The following is a 17594-nucleotide window of genomic DNA, read 5'->3' as shown; positions in this document are numbered from 1 at the left end:
TATATGATGCATTGAGGTCGTGTTCCCTTTTTACTTTGAAACATGAGAGGCATCTAAGATGTGCTTAGTTTTTACTCGATATGTTGGTGCACTGAAGCCCTTTCTTATATTAGTTTGGCTATGTGTAGCTCCAGTACCTGGATAGAGAAGATCCCAAATGATCAATTATATTAGTCCTGTTTCAAGCATATGCAAGCTTTATGAACTTCCGCATCCCTTATGGTTCCATCTAGCCGTGTGATATACTGTTAGTCGAGGTTTGGGTTAGGGGTATATGCTTTGTTTCAGTTGGCATTTATTACGGCTGACACTACTTACAGACGGTACTATGATTTTTAATGCATAACTTGCATTCATATGCATTGCCTATCACCAGTACATTTTGTTACTGTTTCCATCCACCAGTCTTATAGGGAGCAGTTTATTTTATGTTTGCTGCTTTGTACTATTCGAGTTTATGGGGCTCTGGTAAGATTATTGTTTGACTATATTTATATATTATTATGTTGAACATCTATTTCTTATGTGTGTGGCTTAGACTTTCCTTGATATTGGTGCTCCCTGATTTGGTAGACTTGGATTGGATTTTAGGCCATTTTGGTGACTATCAGTGATTACCATCAATTTATCTGTGGTTAGTTTTCACAGTATGATCATGTGATGACTAAGTTATTGGACTGGCGTTCCCAGGTGTTCCCTTTATACCTGTTGCTTATACTTGTATCATATTTGGAGTTCGATCCGCCTATGCCTACTGAGTACCATTTGTTGGTACTAGTACTACACTTTTACACCCTACAAATCATAGTACGAGTTCTCGCTATTGATTTGGACCTTGTGTGGAGCAGCTATTGGGATTCGGATACTGGCATAACCTCTTTACATCTACAGTTACGTATCTCTATTTTTTTGGCTAGGACTAGTCCTTAGTTTGCTTTTGAATATAGTTTGTAAATATTTATATTTTAAAGCCTTGTATCTCTTATTTTTAAATTAGTAAATCAAGTACCGGGTGATACCAGATCTTGGAGGTGTTGTGATGTTATTTGACTCTTTCTATCTTTTTTATTTGGTTATCATGTTCCTTGCTATCCTCATATTGCTCTTCCACGTGATAGCCTGTTGCCTCTGGCTCCAGTTTATTAGTTAGGCATACCTATTGGAGAGTATTAATAGGTTCCATCATGACCTAAAATTTTGGGTCTTGACATACTATATATTTCAAAATAGCATGCTTTTATTGTGTATAAAATACATTTAGGTTAGGATTAACTACTTGCATAATCCTAATTACTATATTTCAAAATAGCATGCTTTTATTTAGGATATTCTAGGTATAAAATAATAATGTTTAACTCTTCTAAATCAATTAGAATTTTTCCTTCTGTTGAAAACAAATTATGTAATTCTATTTATGTAACATACGCTTCTTCTACATCTAGCTTTTCTTCTTATTTTGGTTTTTGATTTAAGTCGTCTTCTTGCATTCATTATCATCATTCTTTCTACTTTTTTAGAAAAATTGTTTTAGTTGATAACTTTAAATATTATATATAAATTATACATAATTAATTATTGACAATGTTCTCTCCTTTTAATAATTTTTCATGTTTTCTCTTTCATTTGAAAATTTTTGATTGAAAATTGGACTAAATTACATATTTACCTTTATTAATTGACTTTCAAAATATTTTTTACTATATGTACCTTTTAAAAAATTATACTATCAACTATTCTATTATGTGAAAAGTGTTTCCATCACCTCCCGTGTAGAAGCCTGGGACAACATTCTTTGCTTGTTTAGAAATTGAGTTCTAGCCTTGTTAAGAACTAAATTTAGAGACTTGTACATTCTTTGAAAAGAAAATTATAATCTTAAATTAAATATCTCCTCAAATTCAAACAGTAGGTCCATCTCTCAATAAACAAGGACTAACATTTTTTTTACCAAAATAAATTTGTAAGTGCTACATTCCAAGGTTCATAAACAAAAATAGATAATCCATTATATATATATATGTGTGTGTAATGTCCATCCAGGTCATTTTTATGTAAATGCCTTCTTTTTATAATTTAGAGTGTTCATATAGCGACCACAAGTCAATTATAAATTACTGGCACTGATTGTTCAGTCACTTGGTCGTTCATTCAAGTTTTATGCATTTTTTCCTATTTTGGGGTTTTTGAAACTTGAATAGTTGAATTAGGTCAAAATGTTAGTAAAGTGACCTCAAAAATAAATTTTTATGGTTCCATCACCTTCGGAATGGTCATTTTAGGCTAGTGGCATGATCGACTCTAGTCCCGAGGCTTTCGATGCAAGTTTAAGCCATTAGACATTTTAGCCTTTAAACTTTGCCTAAGTTTGACCTTGGTCAGCATTCTTAGAAAATGCACCTACATGAAAACTCCCTCAGTGCGATTAGCTTTGGAATATTGAGTTTGGTCTAGAATGACCTTTTGTGCACTTTTCAAGGCTTCTTATCTAGTCTTGTGGCCTTTGTGGAATTGGCTAAAAAAGGCACTTAGGTGTGGGAAACTCTTTTTGTCAATATGACCTTGTATGAAAGTTTTGACTATGTCGTTGAGTCTGGAATGTCGAATATTTTGGGATAGCATGCTTCGTTTGTGCGCATGGGGTTCAGAACAAATCCCGGACACCCCGTTGAAGAATTTTGCGACTTGACTGAACCTTTCTATGCCTGTTGTTTGTGCCTCTGCTTTCGCAGCCCTGGAATCACTTTTGTGAATCTTGCTTAAGCGGCCAGGTGCATCTATTAAGTAAGGTTAGCCAACTCAGGGCCTGTGCTTTAGCAGCATGGCCTTCACTTTAGTGACCCCTACTTTAGCGGCCAGGGGCTCTCTTTGGCGAGGCCCAGCTTTTTAGGGGTCGTCGCTTTAGATACATGAGATGTCTCTTTTATGAAACATGTAAGGTCTCTTAAGTCTCCTTTTTTGGTCATTCTTTTAACACTTTTTATAATTTTTAAGCTTGATTCTTGTCGAGAATTGCCTGTTGTTGTTGGGCATTGCTTGAGAAGTGTGTGGGGATTCCTGAGGAGGTGTTGTAGCATCATTTCGAAGGTAATTCCTTTATTCTTAGACCTCTAATAGCCATTAATGGAGTTCTTCTTGGTCCTGTCTTGCATATGCAATTGTGGGTTCTTTCAACCGCCGAATTGTATTCCATATCCAGACACAAGTTTGGAGAGCTAATTAAGACCTTTTTATGGAGTCAATTCTGGAATTTCCAACACGGGTCTCACTTTCTCGGTTTAATCCTTGAAATTGGACCATCTCCATTTTCAGTGGTTCTAGTGTCTAAACGACCGTATTAACATTTTGATTCAATTTTTAATAGTGTGGTAGTGTTCTAAGGTCGAACGGAAGGGAAAAGCTCTAGAGACTTGATTTGGAGCATGCACGATTAGCGTAAAGGTAAGTTATGGCTTCCTTCTCCTTAGATAAATCTTGAATAAGTGAAATCTTGTTGATTAGAATTTGGGTTGGTTAGGGTCTTGATCATTCTTAATTATATGGAAATCACGTTTTACTCATTTTGGGCAAATTGGAAACTTGTGAGCATGTTGTATTTGTTTAGCGATCATCCATACCTTGTGGCTTGGGTTATAATTACTTTTTGATGATGATGAGAGCATGTTTCACCTTATCTAGGCTTAGACTAGTTCTTTCCATAGACTTGCAATATTTGGAGCCTTTAGGCCTTGGTCCTACTCCGCATTGACTCGAATGTCTTAGTTCCCTGTAGAATGACATAGCAGACTAGCCTCTGGTAGTAAAGGCCATCGATTAGGCGTTGCCTCAATTTTGACCACCTTATACCCCTTCTCCCTCTTTTTATGGTCCATACATTAATGATTTAGGACTTTGGGTTTTGCTTGGAACCTTGGGACTAGATATGGTTCGAGCTTGGAGTGTTGGGTTGATTGTCTCAGAATGGACATTGTCCCACAGTAGTTTTATGATGATGAGTTGATATCATTTAGAAGCCATTATCATCACATATTCAAGGTCTGGTCATGCTGCTCTTTTATCTTCTACAAAGTCGATACATTTGGGCTACGGTATTACCCCTTTGAGACCCATCTGTGGTTTGAGATTCGGGCTTTATACTTCTTAGCTAGGATGCTACTATTGGTTACTTAGAGGTTATTACTGGCTACTACGTGATTCATCCGCAGTTTGAGGTCCGGGCACTATACTTCTTTTTCGGGGCTATTATTGGTTACTTTTGGGGCTATTATTGGTTACTAGGATTTGCGGTTTGAGGTTCGGCTACGCTTCTCCAGCTCTGGACTCATCATACATATTCCTATTAGATTTAGTTATTCTGTGTACCCGTCGGGTTTATGAGGTCAGCTAGGGTTTTTATTTTAAACTTGCGGATGAGTGTACCTTCTAGGATTATGGGACCCAGTTAGGTGTAGTTAGCTTGTAGCTACTTTCATCTAGTTCTATCTTACACTAGTTTGCATTCCTACTTAGAATTCCACCCCTTGACTTATTATCTGTGTTATTCCTACTTTTCATATTACTTTTTGCTTTGTCGGCCTATGATGCCTACTAAGTATCTGTTACTTTGGAACTTATACTACAATTTGCATCTATTTTTGTGATGCAGGTCAGAGCACTAGCTACCAACATTGATTTGACCCTGCAGCAATCTGACTTTCGAGGGTAAGCACATGGAGTCCTGGATTTACTCGTCTCCTTTTGTACATACTTGACTAATTTTTATTTCTTTTTGAGACAAGTTTTTATTTCCGTGATCCACTGTTGGGATATTTGTAACTCATCTTTGGGAGGCTACAAGATGTCATTAGAAATATTTCCTCTTTTTATCGCTTTCGTACTGTGTGTGCTGTTGGTTTAATGAAATCTCACTTGTTTCACTCTTTCATAGGATGGCTCGTATGCGTAGTACCGCGGCGGGGGTGATGCACTCGGGCCCGCAGATAGAGCCTCAAGTAGGGGTAGAAGCCAATTTTGAGGTAGCGTGAGGGATACAACACCAGCCCATTTAGAATTAGGACTCCAGAGCCAGTGGCGGAGCCTCAAGTAGATCCCCTTTATGCTCAGCCGGTGGGTCAGGGACCATCCTAGCCACCATCTGCACCCTCTATGGCTCATGAGCTACAAGAGGTTATTACTCCATTTTTGACATTGTTATGGGGTATGCAGCAAACCCAGCTGCAGCCGCAGCTCCCTCCCCTAGTCATGCCAGTATTGCAGGGTCAGACTGCAGCCACGGCTTCAGAGGATCAACCACCACCAGTACCCTTTGCCGATCATCCAGATATATGCCTCTGTGTGAGCAGAAGACGGTAGGTGTTTCACAGATTGTTGCCTTTGAGATCGCAATTCAAAATCACTATTTCTACAAAATCATGGGTAATTAAATATTTGTGCATGCAATTCTTTATCTATGTTTTGATATTTTCTTAGACTATGCTAAAAATACTAAATTGAATATGAACAAATGTTACGAATAAACCAATGGCACGTAAAAATACAACTTAACAAAAAATGATGATTTAATCAAAGCGAAACAATATTTTAAATATATTCAAGGGAAAAGGGTCAAAATGTCTTAAACTATTTGAAATGAACAAAAATATCATCGGTTTATAGTTTCATCCAAAAATGCCCTTATCATTAATACTTTTGGCCAAAAATGCCCTTATTGTTGTTTAATGGATCAAAAATACCCTATTGTTACAAAAATGGGTCAAAATGCCCTTTTTCGAAAAAAATAATTTTTTTAAAAAAATTATTAATCTTGTTCCTTATATAAATATTACTCTTACAGAACTCTATTCTTGTTTTCCTTCTTTTTAAACCACTTTAAGTAATAAAAATGTAGGAAATTATTTTATTTTTTGTAATCTCATTTTATCAATTAAACTAGAATAATTTCATGTATTCTAAGTTTTAACGGATAATATATGTCACCTATATAAGATCATAATAAATCCATCATTAATTTTTATTCAAATAATGATAAAAAATAATTATAATAAAATAAGAAATATTTTAAATATTTGAATTTTTTTCTAATGGAAGTAGAATAAACATTTGCTAATAAAAAAATATTATTAGGAAAAAATGTGTTCAAAAAGAAAATAAATAATATATTTATTTAAAAAATAATATTTTTGACCCATTGTATAATAATAAGGACATTTCTGGCCCAAAGTATTGACGAAAAGGGAATTACTGGACCAAACTATAAAGGGAGGGCATTTTTATTAATTTAAAATAGTTTAAGGACATTTTTGATCCTTTTTCCTATTCAACATACTCTGTAAAAATAATGAAACTTGAAACTAAGGCAATAAAAATCCTAATAATTTTATAAATAGGTATAATTATCGATATATTGCATTAAAATTATTAATAATGTATTTTGAACTATCTAATTAATAAAATACTTTAAAATGTTTATTTCAAAAAATATCTAGCCAAAATTTGGGGTCAACAATGGTACGAAGCCATTTCAAATTAAAGGGAATATGGTGTGCTAATATAACAAAGGCGACAGAAAAAATCAATGTGCTTGGCATGAGAAAATTATATACCACGAATTTTAACTCCTAGATAAATTAAAATACGCTGAAGGTACAAATTGCTTTCACGTTTGATGTAAAGTTTGTATCGTTGATAGAAAAAAAGAGGGAGTGAGTTCTTAAATCTTTGAAAGCCAAAGTAGACGGAATAGAGTTTATTTGCAAATATTTTAGGTTTTACGTTGAATTTTCATGATAAATTGATTACTTGATTATACATTTTTTTGGTAGATACCATTTGCAAGGGAGTTTTTATTTAAGTTGTCTTTTCATTCTTTTTAGTTCTTTTCAAAATGATTTTTGTATTGTTTTTGTATAGCTATTAGTTTGATTCTAGACTGGGAGCGCTTCCTTCTTTATTGAACTTATGCATGTTAAATTATGATGCCAAGGTTTGCCTTGATTTGTATCCAATATTTTTTAACTATAAATACTTGTTCTTGGTTATAATTTTTATTGAATTGTTATAATATTTATTTCTCTTTAGCATCATTAGCAAATTATGCAAAAATCTGATATGAAGTAATGTATTGCCATGAATCATCTGAAAGAGTTTCAATAGTCCAGGCAAAAGGGTTGGGGTCATTGATGTAGATATTGAGGAGACACTATTAGAAATAGAGGTTTTTTCCACTGCGAGTCAATGAGAAATTTATGCTATAAAATATGATTTTTCTATTCCCATTCCCATCGGACTTCCTCACTGAAAAATGCATAGTGGAAAATAGACTTTCATTGAAATAATGTAAATAGGCACAGAGCATTTTTCTTTTCTCACTAATTCAATCAAAATATCTATGGAAATAACCATTGAATATTTTTCAATGGAAATTTTAAATGAAAAAAAGTAATTTTTCAGTAGTAAGAACATACTTTTTAAGTGGTAACATGTTTCCCTTTTTCTTATTTTCTTTTATTATTTTGAACTATTTACGTTTAGAGTTGAGATTGCCAGTCTCTTCATATCTTTTGTTATGACATGAAAATTAGGGTCGGCTAATACAATTTTGAGTTGATTCTAATTGTACTACTTTCTTGGCATCAATCTTCAGTACATTGATGATAATTTTAAATAATCTTGAATTAAGTATGAATTTTAATAAATATGGAGTATTTGAACATATTGTATGCTACCTATTTTTAAAGTTTAAGATCATGCAAATTTCTGATGGACGAGAACTTTATTTGAATCAAAAATTATTTCTATTGTTACGTTATAAGTCTGTCATGACTCAATTTCTCAGGCTATGACGGCACCTACACAACCCACGAGTAGGTAAGTTTAATCCATAGTGCGGAATCAGAAGCAATGATCTATCAAGTGGAAGATAAACAAATGAAATGGAAGACAATAATAATGAGCGGAAAGAGAAATAACTTAATATATAACACATGAAACCACATCCAAGACCTGGCATCAGTCAGTATTCGAGCATCTAATTACAAAACAAAATACAAGGCTTTTATAAATACAAATATTAATATAAACTTTCTTCGAAAGTAAAATAAAGACAAGTTCTAGCCCAATGTAGATGGAAATTGACAACTCTAAATGCCAGGAACTCACCAAATCTCTAAATCCAAAGCTTTCCTGAACGATATCCAAATCAATGGCGGCAATTCATACTATGATCTGCATGATGCAGAAATATAGTATGAATATCAAATGAATGGTACGTAGTAGGCATAGGCTGAGTGAGCTCCATAGATAAAGCAAGTATAAATAAAATATAAACAAGGTAAGTACAACACAAGTCACTACACATGAGATATAACATGATAGAACAAGATATGAGAATGAAATACTAGAATACAAGGAGAAAAGGAACTGAGTCAAATAACATGTAACACCATGTGTTATTCAAGCCTAGACTAAGTTTGAGGACCATAAGAAAGACTAATAAATGAGTTATGCCTATTTGTACGAGTCAACCTATAAGTCGTAGGAACTCTTACGGATCGTAGGAGGTACTCGTAGTGTTGGCATTGAAGTTTGAAACTTGGCTAAATCTAGAAGTGAGTCAGGAGTCTATTTATGACTTGTAGAGAAGTTGATGACTTGTAAGAATGAGTTGTGGGGTCAAGGTCTAACTTCAGATAAATGTAACCCTCACTACTTTGGTACGAGTCAACAGGATGAATCATAGAAAGGATCATGAGTCATAGAAATGACTCGTAGAGACCCTTGACACTTAGCCAAAAATTCAAGACTCTAGTCGCTTCTACGAGTGAAGTCGATGATTGTCAAAGAGTCTAGGAGTAGTAGAAATGACTCATAGAAGAGATTCAGATATTCATATGAGCATAGTAGTGTATTTTGGGAGTAGTATTGAGTATCGATATTGGGTAAGAGTAGAGGAAACTCCAATCCCATAAACTACATAGCCAACGTAGGATAGAGGCCAAGCCTCTCTTATCTCAAAACAAGAATTTTATATTGGATCCATGATGTTGAGCGTCCTTTTCCCTGTTAAGGTATTGGAAAGCTGTGCCAACGACAGTTTTAAGCATTGCATCATCAGTAGCTCATAAGTGGTAGCCGTCACTTAGAAAAACTCCTCAAGAGTAAAATATTTTAATTTTATATATTGAGTTGCATCTCTTATTGCGTATCATTTAAAGTATTGTATTATATCCTTCATGCTTTATTGATTTGAGTCATTTCAGAGTGAGTCCCTTGAGTTGAGTTGCATGAGATTGAGTATTGTTGCTTATGTTCCTTTCCATCTATTTAACGTACTTGTACATTTCATTTATTGACGTCATTTGGCCTGCATCATTTTAGGATGCATATATAGGTGATAGATGTTCTTAACAAGCACATCATTGAAGAGTAAACCCCGTCTAGCTTTAGGTGAGGCCTCCTTGCATTCGGAGGACTTCATTTATATTTCTTTCATTCATTCTTCTTTTGATAGTTAGTTGAGGTAGACTTGGACTTGTCTTGGCACCTTATCTATTATTGAGTTACAGGACTCATGGATAGAGTTGGAGTTGAGTTAGATGGATTTTTGTTAGAGTCTATTTTTAAAACTTAATTTTATTATTGAGTATATGACATTGATTCACATTATGCTTGAGTATTTTATAGCATATTATTACATTATTCATGATGTTTTGAGTGTCCACTTAAAGTATCTATCTTTGGAGTTATATTAAACCTTCTACTGAGAGTTTGGATGTGTGATTGGATGAAGTGGTTCGCTTGGGGGATAGAAATTATCTTAGAGTGCCGGCCACCTAGGGTACCCTCTCAGGGTATGAAAAATTTGGTATTAGAGCACAGAGTTTAAAAGTCTTAGGGCGTATATGAAGTCGTGTCTAGTAAAGTCTTGCTTATGGAATATTAGGAATTGTTTCACTTCTTTCACACTCTTAGTACTTGCTAAAAATTTTAACTCCAAAAGTTCCTACCTAATTTATGCGTTATACGCTTGCAGATAATGCCTCCATAATATATGGCTAGACAGAGGAACATTGACATCACTGTGGTTCCATAGTCAGAGATTCTCCCACCAAGAACTAGGGGCTGACCTACAAGATCTACTAAGGCACCCCAAGTTCCTACTACTCAGCCTGCTTCGACTTCTGATGCATACTTTAGAAGAGCGATTATCATGATTTCTTAGTTGGTAGCTTCCCAGAATGGTAGCCAGAGTTTACCAACTCCTAGCTTTAGTTCTCGAGAGCCATCCCCCACCACCAGGATTTGAGATTTCTTGATAATGAACCCACTAGTCTTCATGGGTTCTAAGGTTGAGGAGGATTCCTAAAACTTCATCAAAGAAATGTGGAAGATTTTGAAAACAATGCATGCCATAGAGATTGAGGGGGTTGATTTGGTGTCTTACCAGCTAAAGGACATGGAGAATGTTTGGTATAACTAGTGGGATGAAGAAAGGGGTGAGTAAGCCAAGCTTACTATTTTTGATGAATTCGAGGGTGATTTCCTTGACCACTTCTTTCCCAGAGAGTTGAGGGAGGCAAAGGTGGAGGATTTCATCAATATAAAGCAAGAGGGGATGACCATGAATGAGTATGATCTCAAGCTCATACAGTTTTCTAGGTATTCTGCAGAGATGATTCTTGATGCGAGAATCAAGATGAGGAAATTTGTTTTAGGATTGGGCAGGTATGTGAAGAAAGAGTGTTAGGAGGCCTTGTTGATTTCGGATATGGTCACCTCCAGGCTCATTGTGTAATCTCAACAAGTTAAGGATAACAAGATAAAAGATAGAGAAGAACACAAAGTTAGAAGGCCAAGTCCATATGATATGAGCCTGGTCAATAGAAGCAAGGTAATGGTAACAGATCTTTCTTTCAAAAAAAGTCGTTCAGCTATGCACCATCATCAGCCAGTGCGCTTGCACCCAGTAATAGATATGATCAGAAATCCCAAAGTCACCAAAATTTTAGAGATTAGGGTTTCCAATCCCATAGAAGTGTGGCTGAAGGTATAAAAGGGATGATTCTTGATGCGAGAATCAAGATGAGGAAATTTGTTTCAGGATTGGGCAGGTATGTGAAGAAAGAGTGTTAGGAGGCCTTGTTGATTTCGGATATGGTCACCTCCAGGCTCATTGTGTAATCTCAACAAGTTAAGGATAACAAGATAAAAGATAGAGAAGAACACAAAGTTAGAAGGCCAAGTCCATATGATATGAGCCTGGTCAATAGAAGCAAGGTAATGGTAACAGATCTTTCTTTCAGAAAAAGTCGTTCAGCTATGCACCATCATCAGCCAGTGCGCTTGCACCCAGTAATAGATATGATCAGAAATCCCAAAGTCACCAAAATTTTAGAGATTAGGGTTTCCAATCCCATAGAAGTGTGGCTGAAGGTATAAAAGGGATGATTCTTGATGCGAGAATCAAGATGAGGAAATTTTTTTCAGGATTGGGCAGGTATGTGAAGAAAGAGTGTTAGGAGGCCTTGTTGATTTCGGATATGGTCACCTCCAGGCTCATTGTGTAATCTCAACAAGTTAAGGATAACAAGATAAAAGATAGAGAAGAACACAAAGTTAGAAGGCCAAGTCCATATGATATGAGCCTGGTCAATAGAAGCAAGGTAATGGTAACAGATCTTTCTTTTAGAAAAAGTCGTTCAGCTATGCACCATCATCAGCCAGTGCGCTTGCACCCAGCAATAGATATGATCAGAAATCCCAAAGTCACCAAAATTTTAGAGATTAGGGTTCCCAATCCCATGGAAGTGTGGCTGAAGGTCTAAAAGGGAAATCACCCTGCAGAAAATATTGTAGACTCCATTTGGGAGAGTGTCAATGCGGCACCAGAGGTTGCTATAACTATGGTAAATTGGATCATCTTCAGAGAGGGTTCCAGATGTTGGGTGATAGAGCTCAATATTCATCTACGGCACCACCACGCCAAGGTAATCAGAGGGGAACAATTTCTAGTACACGCGGAGGTACAAACTATCTATATGCTATGGAAAATTGGCAGGACTAGAAGAACTCACCAGATATTGTCACTAGTATGCTCTGAGTCTTCTTTTTCGATTGTTATGCTCTACTTGATCCAAGATCTACTTTGTAATTTGTAACCCCATATGTGGAAAATAAATTTAATAGAATCCTTAAGTGCCTTCTTGATCCTTTTAGTGTGTCCACTCCTATTGGTGAGCCTATCTTAGATGGGAGGGTCTATAGATATTATGTTGTGTCAGTCTATCATAAGGATACCATGGCCGACTTAGTTGAGTTGAACATGATCAATTTTCATGTGATTCTGGGCATGGACTGGATTTATTCTATTTATGACTCTGTCAGGTGTAGGACTCAGATTATTAAGTTTAGTTTCCCAAATGAGCCTGTCTTAGAGTTAAAAGTTAGCCTTGATGTACCAAAGGGTAAATTTATCTCCTACCTTAGAGACAAGAAGTTGATCTCTAAAGTGTATATGTATCACATCGTTAGAGTCAAGGATAATAGTATTAAGTCTCCTACTCTTGAGTCTTTCCTAATTGTTAATGAGTTTCCTGAAGTATTGCATGAGGATCTGCCTGGAGTCCCTCCTAATAGAGAGATAGATTTTGGAATTGATGTTCTTTTCGATACGCAGCCTATCTCTATTGCGCCATATATAATGGCTCCTACTAAGTTGAAAGAATTGGAAGAATAGCTGAAAGACCTCTTGTATAAGGATTTTATTAGGCCGAGTGTCTCACCATGAAGTGCTCCTGTCCTATTCATACGAAAGAAAAATGGTTTGTTTAGAATGTGTATTGACTATCATCAACTAAACAAGGTCACCATAAAGAACAAGTATCCTTTTCCTAGAATAAATGACCTATTTGACCAGTTTATGGGTGCCACTTGTTTCTCAAAGATAGACCTCAAGTCAGGCTACCACTAGTTGAAAGTGAGAGAATGTGAGATCCCAAAGACTACTTTTCAGACCTGATATGGTAGCTTTGAGTTTTTTTGCATGTCCTTTGATCTGACTAACACTCCTGTAACATTTATGGACTTGATAAATAAAGTGCTCAAATAGTATTTAGATATGTTTGTGATTGTATTCATAGATTATATATTGATCTATTTGAAGAGTGATGAGGAGCATGCTAACCATATCAGAATTGTTCTATAGTTTCTCAACGATATGGAGTTGTATGCTAAGTTTTCAAAGTGTGAATTTTAGCTTGCTTCTGTGGCATTTTAGGCCATGTTGTATCTAGAGAGGGTATACGAGTTGATTTGCAAAAGATTAAAGTAGTTAAGAACTGGCCAAGTCCTACCTAGCCAATTGACATAAGAAGTTTCTTGGGCTTGGATGGCTACTACCATAGATTTCTAGAAGGGTTCTCATCCATATCTTCACCATTGACTAAGCTAACTCAAAATCATGCTTAGTTTCAATGGTCAGATGTTTATGAGAAGAGTTTTAAAGAGGTGAAAACAAGATTGACTACTGCTCTAGTGCTATCCCTACCCGATGGAACAAATGTTTTGTTATATATTACAATGCGTCCAGAGTGAGATTGGGTTGTGTGTTGATGCAAACTGTCAAGATTATTGTGTATGCCTCTAGATAGCTCAAGATTCATGAGAGAAACTGCCCAACTAAAGACCTTGAGTTGGTATCCATAGTTTTTGCTCTCAAAATTTGGCGTCACTATTTTTATGGCGTGCATGTTGATGTGTTCACAGATCACAAGAGCCTATAATATGTGTTTGCTCAGAAAGACTGAACCTAAGATAGAAGAGATGGCTTGAGTTGCTCAAAGATTAGTATATGAGCATTCTCTACCACCCAGGTAAAGATAATATTGTTGTTGATGCTCTTACCAAGTTATCTATGGGTATCACTACACATGTAGAAGAGGGAAAGAAAGAGTTGGCTACGGAAGTGCATAGGATTGCATGTTTGGGAGTTCAACTTTTTGGTTCTAGTGATGGTGGTACTATTGTTTAGAATGGAGTTGCAGAGGTGAAAGAAAAGAAAGATCAAGAACCCATTCTCCTCCAACTGAAGGATGATGTTCGCAAGCAGAAGGTAATGACTTTTTCCAAAGGGGAAGATGGAGTGTTTAGGTATCAAGGAAGATTGTGTATTCCAAGTGTTGATGGTATTCGAGAAAGAATCAAGGCAAAAGACCATAACTCCAGGTATTCCATCCATCCAGGTTCTACAAATATGTGCTATGACTTAAGAGAAGTATACAGGTGGAGTGGAATGAAGAGAGATATAGAAGAGTTTGTGTCCAAGTGACCGAATTAGCAATAAGTCAAAGTTGAGCATCAAAGGCCTTGTGGAGTAGTTCAAAATATTGAGATTCTAGAATGTAAATAGGAGATGGCAAATATGGACTTCATTAAAGGTCTACCTCGGCCCCGCAGACAACATGACTCTATTTGGGTGATTGTGGATAGGATGACCAAGTCAACCCATTTCTTGCCCATTAAGACTACGAACACCACAGAGGATTATACCAAACTTTCTCTTTCAGAGATTGTTAGACTACATGGAGTTCCTTTTTCTATCATCTCAAATAGGGAAGCTCAGTTCACTACCCAGTTTTGGAAGTCATTCAAGAAAGGTTCGGGATCAAGAGTGAACCTTAGCACTACCTTTCATCCGCAAATAGACAGCCAGGCAGAACATACAATCCAGGCCTTAGAGGATATGTTAAGAGCCAGTGTCATCGAATTCAAAGGTAGTTGGGATGATCATTTACCTCTAATTCAATTTGCATACAAAAATAGCTTCCATTTGAGCATTCAAATAGCCCCATATGAAGCTCTGTATGGGAGGAGATATAGATCACCAATTGGTTGGTTCGAAGTTGGTGAAGTTGAGTTTGTTAGGCCAGACTTGGTTTATCAAGCCATAGAGAAGGTGAAGATCATCCAAGAGAGGTTGAGAACTTATCAGAGTCGCCAAAAATCCTACATTAATATTAGGAGAGATATTTGTAGTTTGAAGTGCATGACTAGGTATACTTGAAAGTTTCACCCATGAAGGGTGTGATGAGATTTGGAAAGAAAGAAAAGCTTAGTCCCTACTACAATGGTCCTTATCTGATTGTAAAGAAGTTTGGTAATGTAGCCTATGAATTGGAGTTCCCCCTAGAGTTAGCAGTTATTTATCCCGTGTTTCACATATTTATGCTTAAGAAGTGTTTGGGAGATCCTTCACTTGTTGTCCCGATTGAGAGCATTGGGGTGAAAAAGAGTTTGAGTTATAAGGAGATTCCAGTTCAGATTCTTGATTGGCAAGTTCACAAATTGGGAACCAAGGAGTAGCATCCGCCAAGGTTCTATGGTGGAATCACTTTGTGGAAGAGGCTACATGGGAAGCTAAAAAGGATATGAAGGCTAGATACCCCCATCTATTCATTCCTCCTAATGATAATGATTATGGAAATATTCCTTTTTCCTATCTTTGATTTAAAGTTTCTTCTGAGTTTTAGTATTTGATGTGTATTCTTGAATACGAGTCATAATTGTTTGATTAATTAAGTATTTAAGTCTTGATTGTATTTGTGCCTTGAATAAACCTGTAGCTAGGTCTTCATTAGAGGATGAATGATTCCAATGGGGAGATATTGTAAAACTCTGTGTTATTCTAGCCTAGACTAAGTTTTAGGACCATAAGAAAGATTAAGAAATGAGTTATGCCTATTATTCGAGTCGACCTACGAGTCGTAGGAACTCATACAGATCATAGGAGGGACTCGTAGTTTTGACATTGAGGTTTGAAACTGGTCAAGTCTATAAGTGAGTCTACAAGTCTATTGACGACTCGTAGAGAATTCGACAACTTGTAAGAATGAGTCGTAGGGTCAAGGTCTAACTTCTGAAAAATATAAGCCTCAGTACTTTGGCTAAGAGTTGACAGGATAAATCGTAGAAAGGATCATGGGTCATAGAAATGATTCGTAGAGACCCTTGACACTTATCCAAAAATTCAAGACACCAAGTCACCTCTACAAGTGAAGTCGATGACTCGTCAAAGAGTCAAAATGACTCGTAGAAGAGATTCAGAGACTCAGAGATTCATAATTTGAGAATGTTGATAGGACAGGAAGGGTCTATGACCCGTAAAACTATCTAAGACTCATATACTTGACTCGTAGAAACATTTATAGACTACAATCCAGTTCTATGATTGGTCTTCTAAGACCCGTAGAAATTTTTATGAGTCGTAGAACTGATTCGTAGACGGCCAAAGTCAATTTTATGAAGGGCATTAGTGTATTTTCTCACCCATCCCAAAATAAAACCCTAACGTTTTAGGACTAAATTAAGCCCCTTATCAGTATTCTAAATGCCTAGATTCTCATTAATACTTAGACTAATTGAGAGAGAGGCTTGGAGAAGAGGAGAAATGCTAGGATTTGATTCCTTCAAGAGAGGTCTTCAACTATCAACTTTTTGTCAAGTTCGAAGTATGTAAGGCTACTCATAACGTGGATTGAGTTCATCCATGTCCTCTACATCTTCATTGACTCAGTTGAGTTGAATTTCTAGGTTTTATGAATTCAGTTCTTCAGTATTTATAATTTTTATTGAGTTTTTTTGTATAAATTCTATGGTGTTATTGTATATATATATATATATATAATATTCTTTGATGAGTTTCTTGAGTTATGTTTTGTTGAGAGTATGGATTCATGATGACTGCATTCACATGAACCCTAATTGAGATTTTAATTTTTTATGCATTGGTGAACTTTTAAAAAAATGATTTGTGAACGTTTTTGCATTAAATATTATATACACTATTTTGAGCTTAAAGAATGAATATTTTCATCTTCGATTGAGAAAGAGTTAAGCATGAGTTTTAGAAAATCTCTTGATTAGCATCTTGAGCATCAGTATTCTAAGTATAAATGAGTTGAGTATTTTTACACTAAACGTCTATTTTGAGATTGAGTTGAGGATTTGAATTATAAATTTTATTTATTTAAATGCATTGTTTTAGTTGAGATGAGTTGAGTTTGGAGCTAAAGTCCTCACTTAATGTATATGAGCATAATAGAGTATTTTGGTAGTTGTATTTAGCACCAATATGGGGTAAGAGTAGAGGAAACTCCAACCCCATAAATTACGTAGCCAACTTAGGATAGAGGCAAAGCCTTTCTTGTCCCAAAAGAGGACTTTCAAATTATATCCTTTTCCCTGGCATGGTATTGAACGGTTGTGGCAACGACAGTTTTAAGCTTTGTATCATCACTAGCTCATAAATGGTAGTTGTCCGTTAGAGAAATTCCCCAAGAGTAAAATATTATATTTTTATAAATTGAGTTGTATCTCTTATTGTGTATCAATTAAAGTATTGTATATTTGTGGAGTTGGATGAGATTGAGTAGTGTTGACTAGGTTCCTTTCTGGCTATTTTACATACTCGTACATTCCATGTACTGACGCTATTTGGACTACATTATTTTATGATGCATACACAGGAGATAGAGGTCCTCAACACGCACATCATTGGAGACTAAACCCCATTGATCTTTTAGTGAGGCCTCCTTGCATTCGAA

This window comes from Solanum dulcamara, chromosome 6, assembly GCF_947179165.1.
Source record: "Solanum dulcamara chromosome 6, daSolDulc1.2, whole genome shotgun sequence".
Classification (NCBI taxonomy): Eukaryota; Viridiplantae; Streptophyta; class Magnoliopsida; order Solanales; family Solanaceae; genus Solanum; species Solanum dulcamara.
The sequence above is the reverse complement of the archived record's forward strand: the minus strand, read 5'-3'. Positions refer to the sequence as shown.